This window comes from Marmota monax, unplaced genomic scaffold (assembly GCF_021218885.2).
Source record: "Marmota monax isolate L192 unplaced genomic scaffold, Marmota_monax_Labrador192_F-V1.1 WCK01_AAM20220418_F8-fsc00388, whole genome shotgun sequence".
Classification (NCBI taxonomy): domain Eukaryota; kingdom Metazoa; phylum Chordata; class Mammalia; order Rodentia; family Sciuridae; genus Marmota; species Marmota monax.
The window spans coordinates 753,110-768,433 of record NW_026693174.1 but is presented as its reverse complement, the minus strand read 5'-3'; the positions used below and the strand labels follow the sequence as shown (position 1 = coordinate 768,433).

General features: G+C 46.0%; 1 long non-coding RNA gene across 1 annotated transcript; it reads right to left on the bottom strand.

The window, feature by feature from the left end:
• Positions 1 to 5,678: 5,678 nt before the first annotated feature.
• Positions 5,679 to 7,193, bottom strand: LOC124100378 (uncharacterized). The gene is made up of 3 exons (XR_006854259.2): positions 7,117 to 7,193; positions 6,659 to 6,740; positions 5,679 to 5,907 (listed from the first exon to the last, which is right to left on the bottom strand). It is a non-coding gene; the product is annotated as an uncharacterized LOC124100378 (long non-coding RNA).
• Positions 7,194 to 15,324: the final 8,131 nt, after the last annotated feature.

Here is a 15,324-nt window from a genome sequence, read left to right as displayed (position 1 = left end):
TCTTTCACTTGTCATGATGTTCTCCACTTCCATCCATTTACCTGAAATGCCACCATTTCCTTCTTCTTTAAGGCCCCAAGTTCAGCCAGTATTGTGTGGGTGAGGGCAGATCAGGGGGATCTCTGTGCAGAAGAAGGCAGAACATGACCACATTGCAAGGAGAGCAGAGAGCTGAGGGTCCCCTCAGCCATGAGCCATGTGGGACAATTGCTTCTTGTGTTTAGTTTTCTGATCCTTTTGTTGAGGTATGGCAGTGTGATGTCTCTCCTAGTTTTCTGTGGCTGAGCAACAAATTCCCCTCTATTGAGCAGTGTGATCCTTCCCATGCCTGTCCCTCAGGAGTCCAGGCTGGGTCCTCAGCTCAGCTTGACCAGACTGAAATGGAGCAGTCAGTGGACAGCTCTCCTTGCTGAAGTTCAGGGTCTTCTTCCAGGTCCAATGGCTGAGGCAATCATCTTCCCACAGTTTTAGAGTGAGGTCCAAATTTCCCTGTGGCCATCAGCACAGAACTTCTGGACTATGCCCAATTTGCCCCCTCCAAGAAGAGCATTAAAGCATCTCATCACATCCAGTCTTCATGGCCTGAGATCCTCCTTCTTCTGCCTCCATGTGCTATTGGACAGGCTTCAATGATGAAGACAGATATAATGTATACTCTCTCCCTCTGTTAAATTCAACTTATTTAATTATGTCTCTAAGATTTTTCATAAGAAATTTTATTGAAATTTTTGTTTGAGTTCCTAGGGAATGGGATGGTACAAGCCTGATGTTTGGGGTCAACAACGTGGAATCCTGTCCACATGCTACCATTTTTTTTCACTTACCATAATTACTGGATCCCTGTTGGATTGTCAGAAGCCAGTGCTGTTTGGAGGAATCAGTTTTAATAAGATCACGTGATTCCAGGTAAGCAGAGAATAAAGAAGTAACCTTCAGTTGGCTCAAGAATGACAATGACTTCCCCTGACTTCCTGTGTGTGAGCTGCACCAGGCACTAAGTACTCAGGAACACATGGCCTGCTTTTCTCCTGGACCCACAGGCACTTATTGCCCTCAGCAGAGGCCGCAGACTCCCTGGCAGAGCTCCATGTCCTCCCAGCCTCAGGTCCTGTCTGCTCTCCACACACTGACTCTGTGTCTTCCTTCCACAGGACCAGCCTGTTCCTTTCCCTGCCCTGAGCAAGGCTGGTGTGCAGCCTGGGAACATGAGGACAAGCCATGCCATGGCCTCCTATGCAATGTTTCCCCAGGCATCAGTCTTGGAAGTTCACATATGGATTCTCCCCTGTGATCTACTGGTTTATACCACTTTGGTGCTATTTCAGAGCCCACTGGATTCATCATGCTGTCCCATGTTGATGTCCTCATGGAAACCAGTCACCTGGCCTTCCTGTAGGCAGGCTGGTGGCTTCCTCTGGTCCTCAGGTTTCTTCCTAGCTGGAGGAGGCATGGTGTGCTCCATGCAGCACCCACATAGAGAGGATTAGAATCTTGGCTCTGTCTTAATGATTGTGTGTGACATCAGGTTAGTTTCTTCACTTTCCCCACATCTCAGTTTCTCATTAGCAACATGGGAATAATAACATATCCTTAGAGAGTTGCCTGAGGATTCACTAAAATAACATATGTGAATATTGTGTATCTTAGTATCTGGGCACATACTACATTCTTAGTAATCACTAATTTTTATTGCTTAGATCAAGTTTCCTGGGAAACAAATGTACAGAGGGGGTTGATGATCAATGACTTTCCATATTCTTCTGTTTCACACAGTAACCAGTATCACCTTAAAACAGCAAAGCAGCTGAACTTGGGGTGTATCCTTGAGATCCCAGTGACTTAAAGTGCTGAGGCAGAATGATTGCAAGTTAGAGGCCAGCCTGGGCCACTTAGAAGGACTTTTATCAAAATGAACATAAATAACCAAACCCTGAAACAAGTCCCATTCTCCCCTGGGTAACTCTTGGGTGGTTTCTCAGTGAGCTTAGAAGCTTATTTTTCTTGTCCTAGGGAGACATCCATGATCCAGTACTTGGCCTGTGGATTGGAGCCTGATGGGTGCTATGTAACCCTGTTGCCTAGATATCAGACCATGGAGAGAGCCACTGCCCTGGTGAGGGTGGGCATGGCATCCCCCACACCCCAGTTTTCCCTGCAGTTCTGGAGATCAAACCCAGAGTCTACCACATAGTAATTAGCCCACTCCTGCCAACCACACCTCAGAACTCAGACGTAGGTGGGCTCTGACTGTGGGTTCAGTGACCACCCTGACCCCTGTTGTTACCTGGTGGTATTTCTTAGCAGGCCCCTCTCCCTGGAGCTCTCTACCTGGGCCCTCTTTCTGACCTGCTCATTGCTGAGTCCTTCTCTCTCAAGACTTTTGCCTACACTTGCAGAAACTGCTGCTACCCACCTTCTTCTGGTTCTCTGTGGCTCTGGACCTGCTCAGAGCCCTGGATCTGTCTCCTGAGGAGTCCATGTGGTGGGCTTTTATCCCCTAGCTTCTCTTCTGCAGGGAGCTGAAAGCCCTGACCCTTCCATGTGTGGAGGGCTCTATTCCCAGGCCAGTCCTCTCTGCATGAAGACAGGGGTCCCTGGTGTTTAGAAGTCACCTGTGCTCCTGGACTCCTAGCACATGCGTGGAGTGGGTCAAAACTAAGGAGGCATTAGCCCTGGAGGGCAAGTTTAGTAAGATCCTCAATTTTGATATTTGCTTGAATCATATTTGAATGTAACACTAAAGAAAATTAAATGAATTTAAGATGTAAATATACTTCAGTATTAAATAAAGTGAGAATAAAAAAAAATAAGATCTACCTTGAACATAAAGACACAATAAGGAAAGGTTTGTGTTGTGGCATTTTGGTTTTGAAGGATAGTTCCATGTGTTGATTGTTTTTTATTTTATCTATCTCTTTATCTATCTATCTATGTATTTATTTTTGTCACCAGCTCAAGATGCAAGGGGGTTGAGAGAGGAGTGATAAGCTGGTATTTAAGGACCATCTCCGCAGGGGACTGCATAGCTTCTGCAGTGCATAGAACCACCTTTGTGTGGTGCTGTCTGCTGTGGGCTGTCAGGAGTGTCTCCCATGAGGGCAGAGCACTAGGGGTCCCATTGGATGAACCAAGTCCAGGTCCTGGCACACAAAGGTTCTGTTTGAGCCTGTTTCCCACATGTAGAATGCACACAAAGGTCAGGCAAGGTATCTGACTCTTCATAACCCAATATTCTGAGATGCTGAAGCAGCTCTGAGACATTGACCCCACATCACAGCAATCCTCACAAGAGGAAGGCTAAAGGCACTTAAAAAGGAGAGACCTTCAGGGGACTGTGCAAAGTGTCGGCTGGACCAGCAGAGGGCAACAGTGAGCACTCTCCTTTCAAGGTCCCCTTCAGATCTTGCTGCTGTTCAGGGACCCTACATGAAAAGGTGTCTGCACCATTTGTGGGAAATTAGGGAGAGCTGAAGAGTGCAGGGGACACTGAGCATTGCTTCTTGTGGGGTCAGGAGACTAATGTAGACTCTGGTCATGCTACTCATTAGCGGGAGTTTTTTTTTAATGGCTCTTCTCTTGTTAGGGTGGGCAAAACTGTAGTTCACTAGGTGGTGTGAGCCTGGGCACCGTGAAGCCAGCTGACCTCAGGGAGCATCTCTCTTGAGTGACCCCATACTTGGAAGTCTCATGGAAGAAGAGATATGTTTAAGTTCACACACACAGACAGGTAAAATCACACATTTTATTAATTGTGATGAGAAAAAGACAAAGTTTACAAGCTGAGGTTCAAACTCTTCCCAGAGACAACAGTGGGGACAGGAAGGTATTTTTTCACTTCACACTGACCTTAGATGACAAAAGAAGTCTCATCTTGAAGGAGCTCATGAAATAAGTTCAGCGTATTTGGAAAGGTGTATGTTGGGTGTCTTTGATCCTGTTGTTTCTTGGATTTGGACTCTGTACTGGAGAAGGAGGACGGGACGCCTGGTTTGACTTGACACCTGGTTTTGGCCTGAACTTGTCCTGAATTCAGTGAGTGACCTGTTAGACACATCTGCTCTGCCTTCTTCCCTTGTCCCCAGGCATAACAGTTGGGTTCTGAACGTCTCTCTGAATGTGAGTGTCTGCCCCTTTGATGGACAGGTGGGCGAGCTGTCTTCCTGGAGCTGCAGAACATCAGTGTGGAGAGCACAGGGCACAGGACCATGTGGACACAGAGGTAGCTCACTTTCAGGGAGGTTTCTCTCTCTGAATCCTGCGCTAGGATGTTCCACTTCTTGCCCACCAGAGGGCGACATGATCCTGGAAATACACTCACCATAGCCTCAGCCCTAAAGAGGCTGATCTATCTTTCAAGCATAATTAATTTTATATTTTTATCTGTTAAGACAGCATCATTAGGGCTGGGGTTGTGGTTCAGTGTTAGAGTGCTTACCTAGCACATGCGGGGCCCTGGGTTTGATCCTCAGCACCACATAAGAAATAAAATAAAATAAAGGTATTGTGTCCATCTACAACCAAAAAATTTTAAAAAGCCTTAAAAAAAGAAAACCGCATCATTATAGGACTGAGCAAGACACCGTTGTCTCTCATTGCTGTCACTCAGGTTGTCTTTTGTGCATTCACAGCACTCAGAATGGAGGTCACCACTGTACTTTTTACAGCTGGCCCCATAGCATATTGTTAAGGCTGTGTGCTCCTGGGTGAGGCAGGGGTGCTCCACAGAATGATGTGGGGACCCAGGCTAGGGAGGCTCCATCCCCCCTGGAATCTGATTGACTTTTTGAACATTATTTTTATCTGTTAAAGAAAACTGTTTTTCACCCCCCAAAATATCACTCTTTAACAAGGCAAACCATGAAAGAGAAAAACAAAAGACACTCTCTATTTTTACCGGGATAAGTCAGCTCATTTACTTCATGGAATATTCAGGAACTACTCAACATTTCCAGCCATAGACCTTCTTTCTGTGATGCTAACATTATGCGTGTTTTCGTTATCCAGTGAAACAACATTACTTTCTGTGGCTCATACAATTATACGGATTGTATAATTTTATATAAAATATTGCCCCAACCCAGCAGCTAAGCTATTAGCATTTTATCCTCCCCACCACCCTGCCTTTCTGTGAGTGAGGAATCAGGCCATGGCTTCCTTTGTGGCCCTGGCTCAGGGTTGGTCTTGAGCATGTTGTGGGATGTTGGTCAGTGGTGGAGGAGATGCCTCTTGGGCAGAAGCTCTTGTTTCCATTCCCACAGCCAGAGGATTGACTTTTTCCACTCTATGAAGCAGTATAATTTTTAATTACATTTATTTCCTTTTTTTTCCTGCTAACACACTGCTTTTCAAGCTTTCCAGGTTTATGTACATCTCAATGTGTACAAGGTACTCACCCGTCATTTGTGCAGCCAATATTAGTACACATTCATCCACAAATTCCTGCCTTCCTCCATATGCCTTTTACATACCTCCATGTCTCTCTGAGTCATTGCTCCTCTGTGAGCAGTGTCTTTAGTGGTTTCTCCAAAGTAAGGACAACTAACTGTCTGGTTTTAATCAGTTTCCCTTCACCACAATTGCTTCTTTTACATTTCTGGGATTCCAAATATTTTAAAAATTACTTATTCACAACATTCTTTTTAAATTTAAAAATTTTGAATTATATTTTCTTCCACATAAATAAATATTTGCATATAAATTTAATACTCATCACAAATAGGACTTTGGGATTTCAGTTACATTCGCCAGGAGCTCTATTATCTAGGAATCACCTTCATCACCAAGGCACAAACTTCCACCCTCTTGAGTGATTTTTCCGACTCTGATCCTTCCCAAGATGAAGGCAGGGAGTCAAGGGTGTCAGCAGGGAGAGTGGAAACTGCATCCTCACTGTATCCCTGCTGGTTCCTGGAAAAATAAGAGAGAAATAAAAGATTGAGTACCCAATTAATAAGCCATTTCCATCATTTTCCTTTCATAAGTTATTACAAGCTTTGTAATTTTTTTGTGTGTGATTAGATGTGAACCCCTATTTCACAAAGAACAGCATTTGTAAGCACAAGGGACCTGCAGAAAGTCCCTACACCATCCCTGCCTGCACCAGAGTCCTGTCCAGGGCCCAGGTCTTGCTTTTCCTGCAGTGTCCTCACTCATCCTGTCTGCTCACTCAGAAGGTCCCTGGACACCTCTGTGCTTGTCCTCCATCTGCCAGGCCAGGCTGCTGCAGCTGACAGGGCCACTCATGTGTGGCCGAGCTGTGGCCCAGGCAGTCATGGTCCACAGCCCTCAGCTGTACCCTGTTCTCTGAGTTCCCAGCACCTTCCTCTCACAGGGCAGAGAATCTGCTGAGTTGCTTGCCAGACCAGCATCTCATATGGCAGCTGGGCCACCCAGGTAGGGAGGTTTTTGATCAGGGATGCACCACTGTGGGAGGAATATGTAGACTTTGCACACAGTAATACACCCAGCATCCTCAGGTTCCACCCTGATATTTCTCAGTGTGAAATCTGTCCCTAACCCACTGCCACTGAACCTATCTGAGACCCCAGGGAACCAGTTGGAAACCCCATATATTAGGACCTGTGGAGTCTGGCCTGGCATGTGCACAACCCAGTGTAAATAGGTTTTTCCATCACTGTATAGGAGGCTCTTTCTGGACCTGCAGGAGATGGAGGCTGGCTGTCCAGGAGTGACGAGCTCGGAGAGAGGAGTCTGGTTCATCACAACATCTCCACTGGTTCCTGTAAAAATCACAGAGCAATCCAAGGTTATGTAGAAAATTTATGAAATGTTTTCCCATTTTTTGTACATTTAAGACTAAATTAATTTTTATTTTTGATTTATACATCCTAAACTATTCATAAAGAACTCTAGTTGAGTAAGCTCTAAGAGCCTCTCAAAAATTCCCTTCAAAATCCCCCTTGTATTATGTGACAACTTTTATCAGAGCCAGTCCTTAGCTCCTTCTGAAATACTGCCTCACATCAATTGACCTCAGCTGCCTCATCCTGGAGGACGGACCTGCACATCCCTCATGTGGACACAGCACACATGGACAGAATGGGGCCCAGGGCTCACCTCCTTCCCCCTTCTCCTTCCCCACCCCTCTGTCCTCACCAGGGATCCAGAGCAGCAGCAGCCCCAGGAGCTGAGCAGGGAGCCTCATTTTGAGAAGCTGAGCTGAGGAGTCCTCGTGAGTGAAGGGCAGGTTAGAGCTGAGCTTTATGTCAGCCTTGCAAGAAGACCCTCCCCAGGGAGCAGCATGCAAATGCCCTGGTGGGTGCTGGCTGGGGAGAATGAGGGAGCGTGGGGACTGCTGCTTGTGAACCCAGGGACATCCTATGTCTTCTACAGTTGGAGGAATTAGAGCAGAGACATAGCCATGGGTGCCTGTGATGTGGGCAGGAGGCCTCATCATGGAAGCCTCACTCTGTGAGTAGTCATGGGGCCCAGGGCCTGCCCTTCTAAGACAGCACAGATGCACAGATAGGGAGGTGGCCTGCAGATCAGCCTTTGTGAGGAAATGACCTTCCTGCTGTCCTCCTCTCAGCTGAGAAGAGAAGAGAAGGTGACAAGTACCACCTCACCAGTTTTGATGGTTGAAATTAATTCCAGCCACAGCATGCAGTTGAAGAGGTTCAAGAGCTTCTGGTGTCTGATGTTACCTACAGAAATACAAGAGCATCAGGGACAGTTTAGATGTCACATTTTCCTCACCCAGTGAATGAAATAATAGCACAAGTGTGACAAGAAGCTGGAGGGAAGAGAAATCTTGTTTCAGCTGAAGAACAAGTAGCCCTGCTAAAGGAAAGAGGACAAGGAGCCTGTCCCCTGAGGTAGTCAATGTGAAGCTCCTGGGGTGAGGTCTGTAACTGGTGGCCATCCTTTCCTAGTCATCTCCATGCATTTGACACTCAGAGCCACCAAACATTTCCCAGGAGATGGACCCCTGAGCCCACGGGACAGTGTGGACAAGGAGGATTCTGCATTAGTTCCTTCTCATAGATGATAGAGGCATCTATGTGCTCCTCCTTGTCAGGGACACTAGGGAGCAGGTGTCACCGCCCTGGGTTTTAAAGTAGATTCCCTAGGTCAGAACTGCACACAGGCACTCTTGCCATGTTCAGGGGGTTCAAGGTGCACTACTGTTGTCCTGGGACTTGCCCCAAGGTGTCTTGGGGAGAAGGTCCTTTTCCCTCCACAGGAAAATTGATTTCAGCCCTCCTCATCCACAGATGGGACAGAGTGAGCCTGTGCTGTGTTGGCCAACATGGCTGAGAGGCTTTTCTCCCCAGCCCAGGACCTCTGACCCAACCTCTCCAGTGTGTGGAACTTGGGCCACCAGCTGCCAAGGACCCTGCCTTGTGTCTCTTAGTTTAGCTAAACTTCTGTGGCTGTTCTGCCCTGATTGGGCAGTGTCCTCTGAACCTGTGAAACATGCCTGTTTGCAGTTTCCCCAGGCTGAGGTCTTCCTGTGCTTTTTCTAAATGAGCAGAAGAAAAGGAAATGAAGGAGAATGGGTTGGAACTCACTGTGCAGGAATAGGAAAAGTGAAGAGTCTCAGAAAGTTCCATAGCACATTACCCCTTGGGAGAAAGTGGTGGGCAGATCACTCCTCTGTCTTCTCCTTTTCCTAAGTACGTCCTCAGGGTGTTTCCTGGGGGATCTCATGATGGGCCTGAGCCATCTCAGGTGCAGCTTAGATCTGGTTATCTCAACTGATTTCCATAGTTAATACCTGATTTCCTTGTAAAGATATTTTTAGGTAAGTAGATTTCCCCTTTCCATGACTTTTCTTCAGTGGCCTGTTTACTATTGTAAATGCTCCTGTTGGTGCAATGGAGCTCTGCAATACAGATGGTTCCCTCGGCACAATATGCAGGCAGGGGATACACTGTGCTCCATCTTAGTCCCTGGAGTCCCCTCTTTCCCTTTCTTCCATCCCCACCCCTCCCTCTTATCTCCTGTCCTCCTTATGTTTATTCATTTGCTCCTTTGTCATTTGTGGGCTCGAGACCTCTGTGGAGCTGGGCTCACTGCTGTGCTGTGGTGTCAGTGCCCAAGCATATGGTGTCATGTGGTGCATTCCTTCCACATTTCCTCCCTCTCCCAGGACCCTGAGCCTCCATCTCTGTCTCCTTTGCCACTGGTCATCCTTCTCTCCTTATGACACCTTACCCCCTTTTCCCCTTCCTTTCCTCTAGCTTTTGCATAGGAGGGTGACATGGGACCCTCACCTTCCAGAGTCTGGCTCTTTCACTTATCATGATGTTCTCCACTTGCATCCATTTACCTGAAATGCCACCATTTCCTTCTTCTTTAAGGCCCTGAGTTCAGCCTGGATTGTGTGGGTGTGGACAGATCAGGAGGATCTCTTTGGCAGAAGAAGGCAGAACCTGACCACACTGAAGAGAGAACAGAGAGGTGAGGGTCCCCTCAGCCATGAGACATGTGGGACACTTCCTTCTTCTGTTTCATTTTCTGATCCATCTGATGATATATGGCAGTGTGATGTGTCTCCTAGTTTTCTGTCACTCGAGTCCAGGCTGGGTCCTCAGCTCCGCCTGACCAGACTGAAATAGAACAGTCTTTGTCAGCTCTCCTTGTTGAAGTTCAGGATCTTCTTCCAGGTCCAGTGTCTGTGGCAGGGTCATCTTTCCACAGTTGTAGGGTGAGGTCCCAATATCCCTGTGGCCATCAGCACAGAGCTCTTGGACGCTGCCCTAATTGTTTGAAATGTGGCTCCTCCTGCCTCCAAGAGCTGCATTAGAGCATCTCCTCACATCCAGTCTTCATGGCCTGAGATCCTCCTTCTTCTGCCTCCATGTGCAGATGGATGGGCTTCAATGTTGAAGACAGATCTAATGTGTACTCTCTCTCTCTCTCTCTTAGATTCAACTTATTTGATTATGTCTCAAAATATTTCATAAGAAATTTTATTGAAATTCCTATTTGGGTACCTTGGGATTGGGATGGTGCAAGGCCTGGGGTGTGGGGCCAACAACTTGAAATCCTGTCCACATACTACCATTTTATTTCAATTACCATAATGACTGGATCCCTTTTGGATATTTAGAAGTGGTACTGTTTGGAGGAATCAGTTTTAATAAGATCAGGTGATTCCAGGTAAGCAGAGAATAAAGAGGTAACCTGCAGTTGGCATAGGAATGATAATGACTTTCCCCATCTTCCCTTTGTGTCAGCTGCATCAGGCACTAAGTACTCAGGAACACATGGCCTGCTTCTCTTCTTGACCAATGGACACTCACTGCCCTCAGCAGAGGCCTCAGGATCCCTGGTTGAACTCTGTGGCCTCCCAGCCTCAAGCCCTGTCTGCCCCCACACATTGACTTTGTGTTTTTCTTCCATAGGACCAGCCCTTCCCTCTCCCAGCCCTGAGCATGACTGGTATGAAGCCTGGGAACTTGGGGACAATCCACACAGTAGCCTCCCATGCAGTGGCCCCCCAGGCATCAGTCTTGGAAATTCACCTATGTATTCTCCCCTTGACCTGTCGGCTTATACCACCTTGAAGTTATTTTAGTGCCCAGTGGATCCATCCTGCTGCCACATGCTGATGTCCTTGCTATAGGCAGGCTGGTGTCTTCTTCTATTCCCCACGTTTCTTCCCAGCTGGAGGAGGCATGGTGTGCTCCATGCAGCTCCCACACAGAGAGGATTAGAAACTTGGCTCTGCCTTAATGATTGTGTGTGACATTGGGTTAGTTTCTTCACTTTCCCCACATCTCAGTTTCTCATTAGCAACATGGGCATAATAACATATCCTTAGAAAATTGCCTGAGGATTCACTAAAATAGCATATGTGAATATTGCGTATCTTAGTATCTGGGCACATCCTACATTCTTAGTAATCACTAACTTTTATTGCTTAGATCAAGTTTCCTGGGAAACAAATGTACAGAGGGGTTGATGCTCAATGATTTTCCATATTCTTCTGTTTCACACAGTAACCAGTATCATCTTAAAACAACAAAGCAGATGAACTTGGGGTGCATCCTTGGGATCTCAGTGACTTAGAGTGCTGAGTGAGGAGGAATGCATGTTAGAGTCCACCCTGGGCCACTTAGCAGGACTTTCATCAAAATAAACATTAAATTACCAAACCCCTATATATGTCACATTCTCCCCTGGGTAACTTTTGGGTGGTTTCTCACTGAGCTTAGAGGCTTATTTTTCTTGTTCTAGGGAGACACCCTTGGTCCCACACCTGGACTGTGTGTTTGGAGCCTCATGGGAGCTCTGTAACCCTGTTGCTTAGATCTCAGCCCATGGAGAGAGCAACTTCCCTCTTGAGGGTTGGCGTGGCATTTCCCCCCCAGTTCCCCTGCAGTTCTGGAGTCCCAACACAGAGTCTCCCACGTAGTAAGTAGCCCACACCTGCCAACCACACCTCAGAACTCACACGTAGGTGAGCTCTGAGGGTGGTTTCAGTGTCCACCCTGACCCCTGTTGCTGCCTGGTGGTATTTCTTAGCAGGCCCCTTACCCTGGAGCTCTCTACCTGGGCCCCTTTCTGACCTGCCCATTGCTGAGTCCTTCTCTCTCAATACTTCTGCTTACACTTGCAGAAACTGCTGCTACCTCCCTTCCTCTGGTTTTCTGTGGCTCTGGACCTGCTCAGAGCCCTGGAACTATCTCCTGAGGAGTCTGGGTGGTGGGCCTTTATCCCCCAGCTTCTCTTCTGCAGGGAGCTAGAAGCCCTGACCCTTCCATGTGGAGGGCTCTGTTCCCAGGCCAGTTACCTCTGGATGAAGACAGGAGTCTCTGGTGTTTAGAAGTCACCTGTGCTCCTGGCGACCTAGCACATGCTCGGAATATTCCAAAGCTAAGGAGACCTTGGCCCTGGAGGCCAAGTTTAACAAGCTCCCTAATTTTGGTATTTGCATGAATCTTATTTGAATGCAATATTAAAGAAAATTAAATGAATTTAAATATATTCAGTAATAAAAAAGTGAGAATTTAAGTTCAGCATATTTGGAAAGGTGTATGTTGGATGTCTTTGATCCTGCTGTTTCATGGATCTGGACTCTGAACTGGAGAAGAGGACAGGGTTTCCCACCCCCCCCCAAAAAAAAAAAATCACTCTTTAACAAGGTAAACCATGAAAAAGAAAACAAAAGACACCCTTTATTTTCATAGAGATAAGTCAGCTCATTAGCACTCTTACACTTCATGGACAATTCAGGAAATGCTGAACACTTCCATCCATTGACCTTCTATCTGTGATGGTAACATTATGTATGGTGCATGCATGTTTACGTTACCCAGTGAAACAACATTATTTTGTGTGAACAATGGACAATACCGCTTTGCCATCATTTTCTTTTAACTTCTTTCTGTTTCTCTGTATGCATTGGATAATTATTATAAAATATTGCCCCAACCAAGCAGCTAAGCTATTAGCATTTTAACTTTCCCACCACCATTTCTGTGAGTGAGGAATCAGGCCATGGCTTCCTGTGTGGCCCTGGCACAGGGTTGGTCTTGAGCATATTGTGGGGTGTTGGTCAGTGGTGGGGCAGGTGCCTCTTGGGCAGAAGCTCTGGTTTCCATTCCCACAGCCAGTGGAATAACTTTTTCCTCTCTATGAAACAGTATAATTTTTAATTACATTTATTTCCTTTTTTTCTTCTAACACACTGCTTTTCAAGCTCTCCAGGTTTAAGTACATTTTGATCTGCACAAGGTACTCACCCATTGTTTGTTGCTAAGAGCCACAGCCAAGTAATATGATGCATGGCATTTTTGGTTGAAAGTTGATGCCAGCAAGCCATTGAGATGATATGATTATGTTAAGATCTGCATTCATATGGATTTTGGACTCCTGCTGTCCACCTTGGCCTGCTATGGGACTTCTGGAGAGTTCCCATTGGTTGAGGAAGTGCGGTAGGAGGGAATTCCAGAGGAGGGACTTCCTGTGGGGGTCAGGGAGAACACCTGTGGGTCGGTCGCCAATCTTCCCAGGAGCCTATTGGGCATTAGCGGCAGTTTCAAAAATAAAGTTTGTTCCTGCTTGAGTGGCTCATGATTTTGTGCCCAGCCAGACTGTGGCAATTGGTGGCCCGTGCGGGGGACGCCTGAATCTTGGAGGTGAGTAAAATTGCTCGCCCCTGAGGGAAGGTGAGAGAATGGGTGACCATTTCAAAAAAACAATGTGTTCTTGTTTTGATTTATTTTGTTTTTGTTTCAAGCTGTCTATCCCTAGAACTTTCTCAGGCAAACTGGGAAAAATGGTTGGCTCAAGGTTTGAAGTTGTTCGGCCATGAGAAAGAGAAAATTGATACAACAATTTTTTGTTCTGTTTTTGTTTCATTCTGTTTCGGTTTTGTTTTATGTTATCTTATTGGGTTGCATTACCTTTATAGTAGATTAGAAATTAGTAAAAAACAAACTGAAAGACTGTTAAGTAAATAGTTAGAGGTCCAGACTATGGTAGAAAACATGTTAGGTCAAGCAAAAGAGAAGGTCTCTCGAGCTAGTCAGACAGAGGAAAATTTAAAGGAAGAAAGCTTAAAGGAGAAACAACCATCAGGGGGGTGCTAGAACAGGAGGCTGCTACTAACTTTGTTCTATCACCAGAGGGCATAATTCAACCAACAGCTCCATCTACAGTTGAGTGGCCCTCAACCCCCGTAATTGATGGACGGAATCCTGAAGCAGGACCTTAAAGATTAGCATGCCCTGTCCTTGAGCAGGCAGGAGGGCAACAAATTCACCGTGCTTTAGATTTCAAAACAGTGAAGCAATTAAAGGAGGCTGTAACAACCTATGGCCCACAAGCACCCTTCACTGTGAGCATGGTCGAATCCATTACCAACTTGGACATGACGCCAGCAGATTGGGCTAACATGTGTCGATCTGTGCTAAATGGAGGACAATATTTGTTATGGAAGGTTGCCAATGAGGAATTTTTCACGGAGACAGCTGGGCGAAATGCAGCAGCCGGTTACCCTCAAAGAAATCTAGATATGTTGTTTGGAAAAGGACCTTATGAGGGTCAATGGCAACAGATTGAATATGATCCTGGCATATATGCAAAAATTGCTGTAGATGCGGTTAGGGCATGGAAAAGTTTACAGGGGCATGGAGATTTACAAGGACAATTATCTAAGGTAATACAAGGAACTAATGAACCTTACGCTGAATTTGTGTACAGGCTTATTCAAACGGCTTCCAGAATTTTGGGGGATACAGAACAAGCAATGCCATTTATAAAACAACTGGCTTATGACCAAGCAAATCATTGTGCAGAGAGTTCATTAGACCATGGAGACATGAAGATTTAAACACAATATTAAATTACGTAGAGACATTAATGAACAAGGGCAAGTCTTGGCAGCAGTAAAACAGGCTTTAGATGCCAGGCCAAAAAACATGCTACAATTGTGAACAAACAGGACATTTTAAAAGGAGTTGCCCCATAGGAGGAGGGTTTAACAAAGCTAGGTATCAAAGGAATAGAATACCGGGTATTTGCCCACAATGCCGTAGAGGGAGACATTGGGCTAATGAATACTGTTCTCAAACCAACATAGAGGGTACTCCGTTATCAAAAAACGGACAAGGACCAAGTGTTTACCCACGATATCGTGGAGAAAGGCATCAGGCTCCATTGCCAAAAAATGGACTGGGGGGGGCCCAATGCTCCAGGGCCCACAACCACACATATACGGGGCAATGGAGGAACCCAGCAACACCATCAGGGTAGTGCCCAGGACACATTATACATTAAATACCTCATTAGACAAACTAGAGGGAGTGCAGGGTTGGATATCTGCGCCTCTGCCAGAGCAATACTAACTCCAGAGATGGGAGTTCAAATCATTCCCACAGGAGTAAAAGGACCTCTTCCCCAAGGAACAGTAGGCTTATTATTGGGACACAGTTCTTCTACACTAAAAGGACTTATGATAAGTCCTGGGGTAATTGATCCTGATTATGAAGGTGAAATAAAAATTATAGCTAATTCTCCAAGAGGTATATCAGTAATTTCACCAGGAGATACAATAGCACAGTTATTAATAATACCCAGCCTGTATGATAAAATTTCCAGTCATTCTGTAGAAAGAGGTTCCAGAGGATTAGGATCCACATGTGTGGATTGGGCTATGCTGTCTTTAAATTTAGATTCTCACCCAATACCAAAACTAAATATTCAAGGAAATGAATATAGTGGGTTACTGGACACAGGTGCTGACCTTAGCATCCTATCTCATCAAGAATGGCCAAAACATTGGCCATTACAACAAGCCACTCAAATGCTTCGAGACCTAGGAGTGGCAACTAATCCCCATAGAAGTGCAAT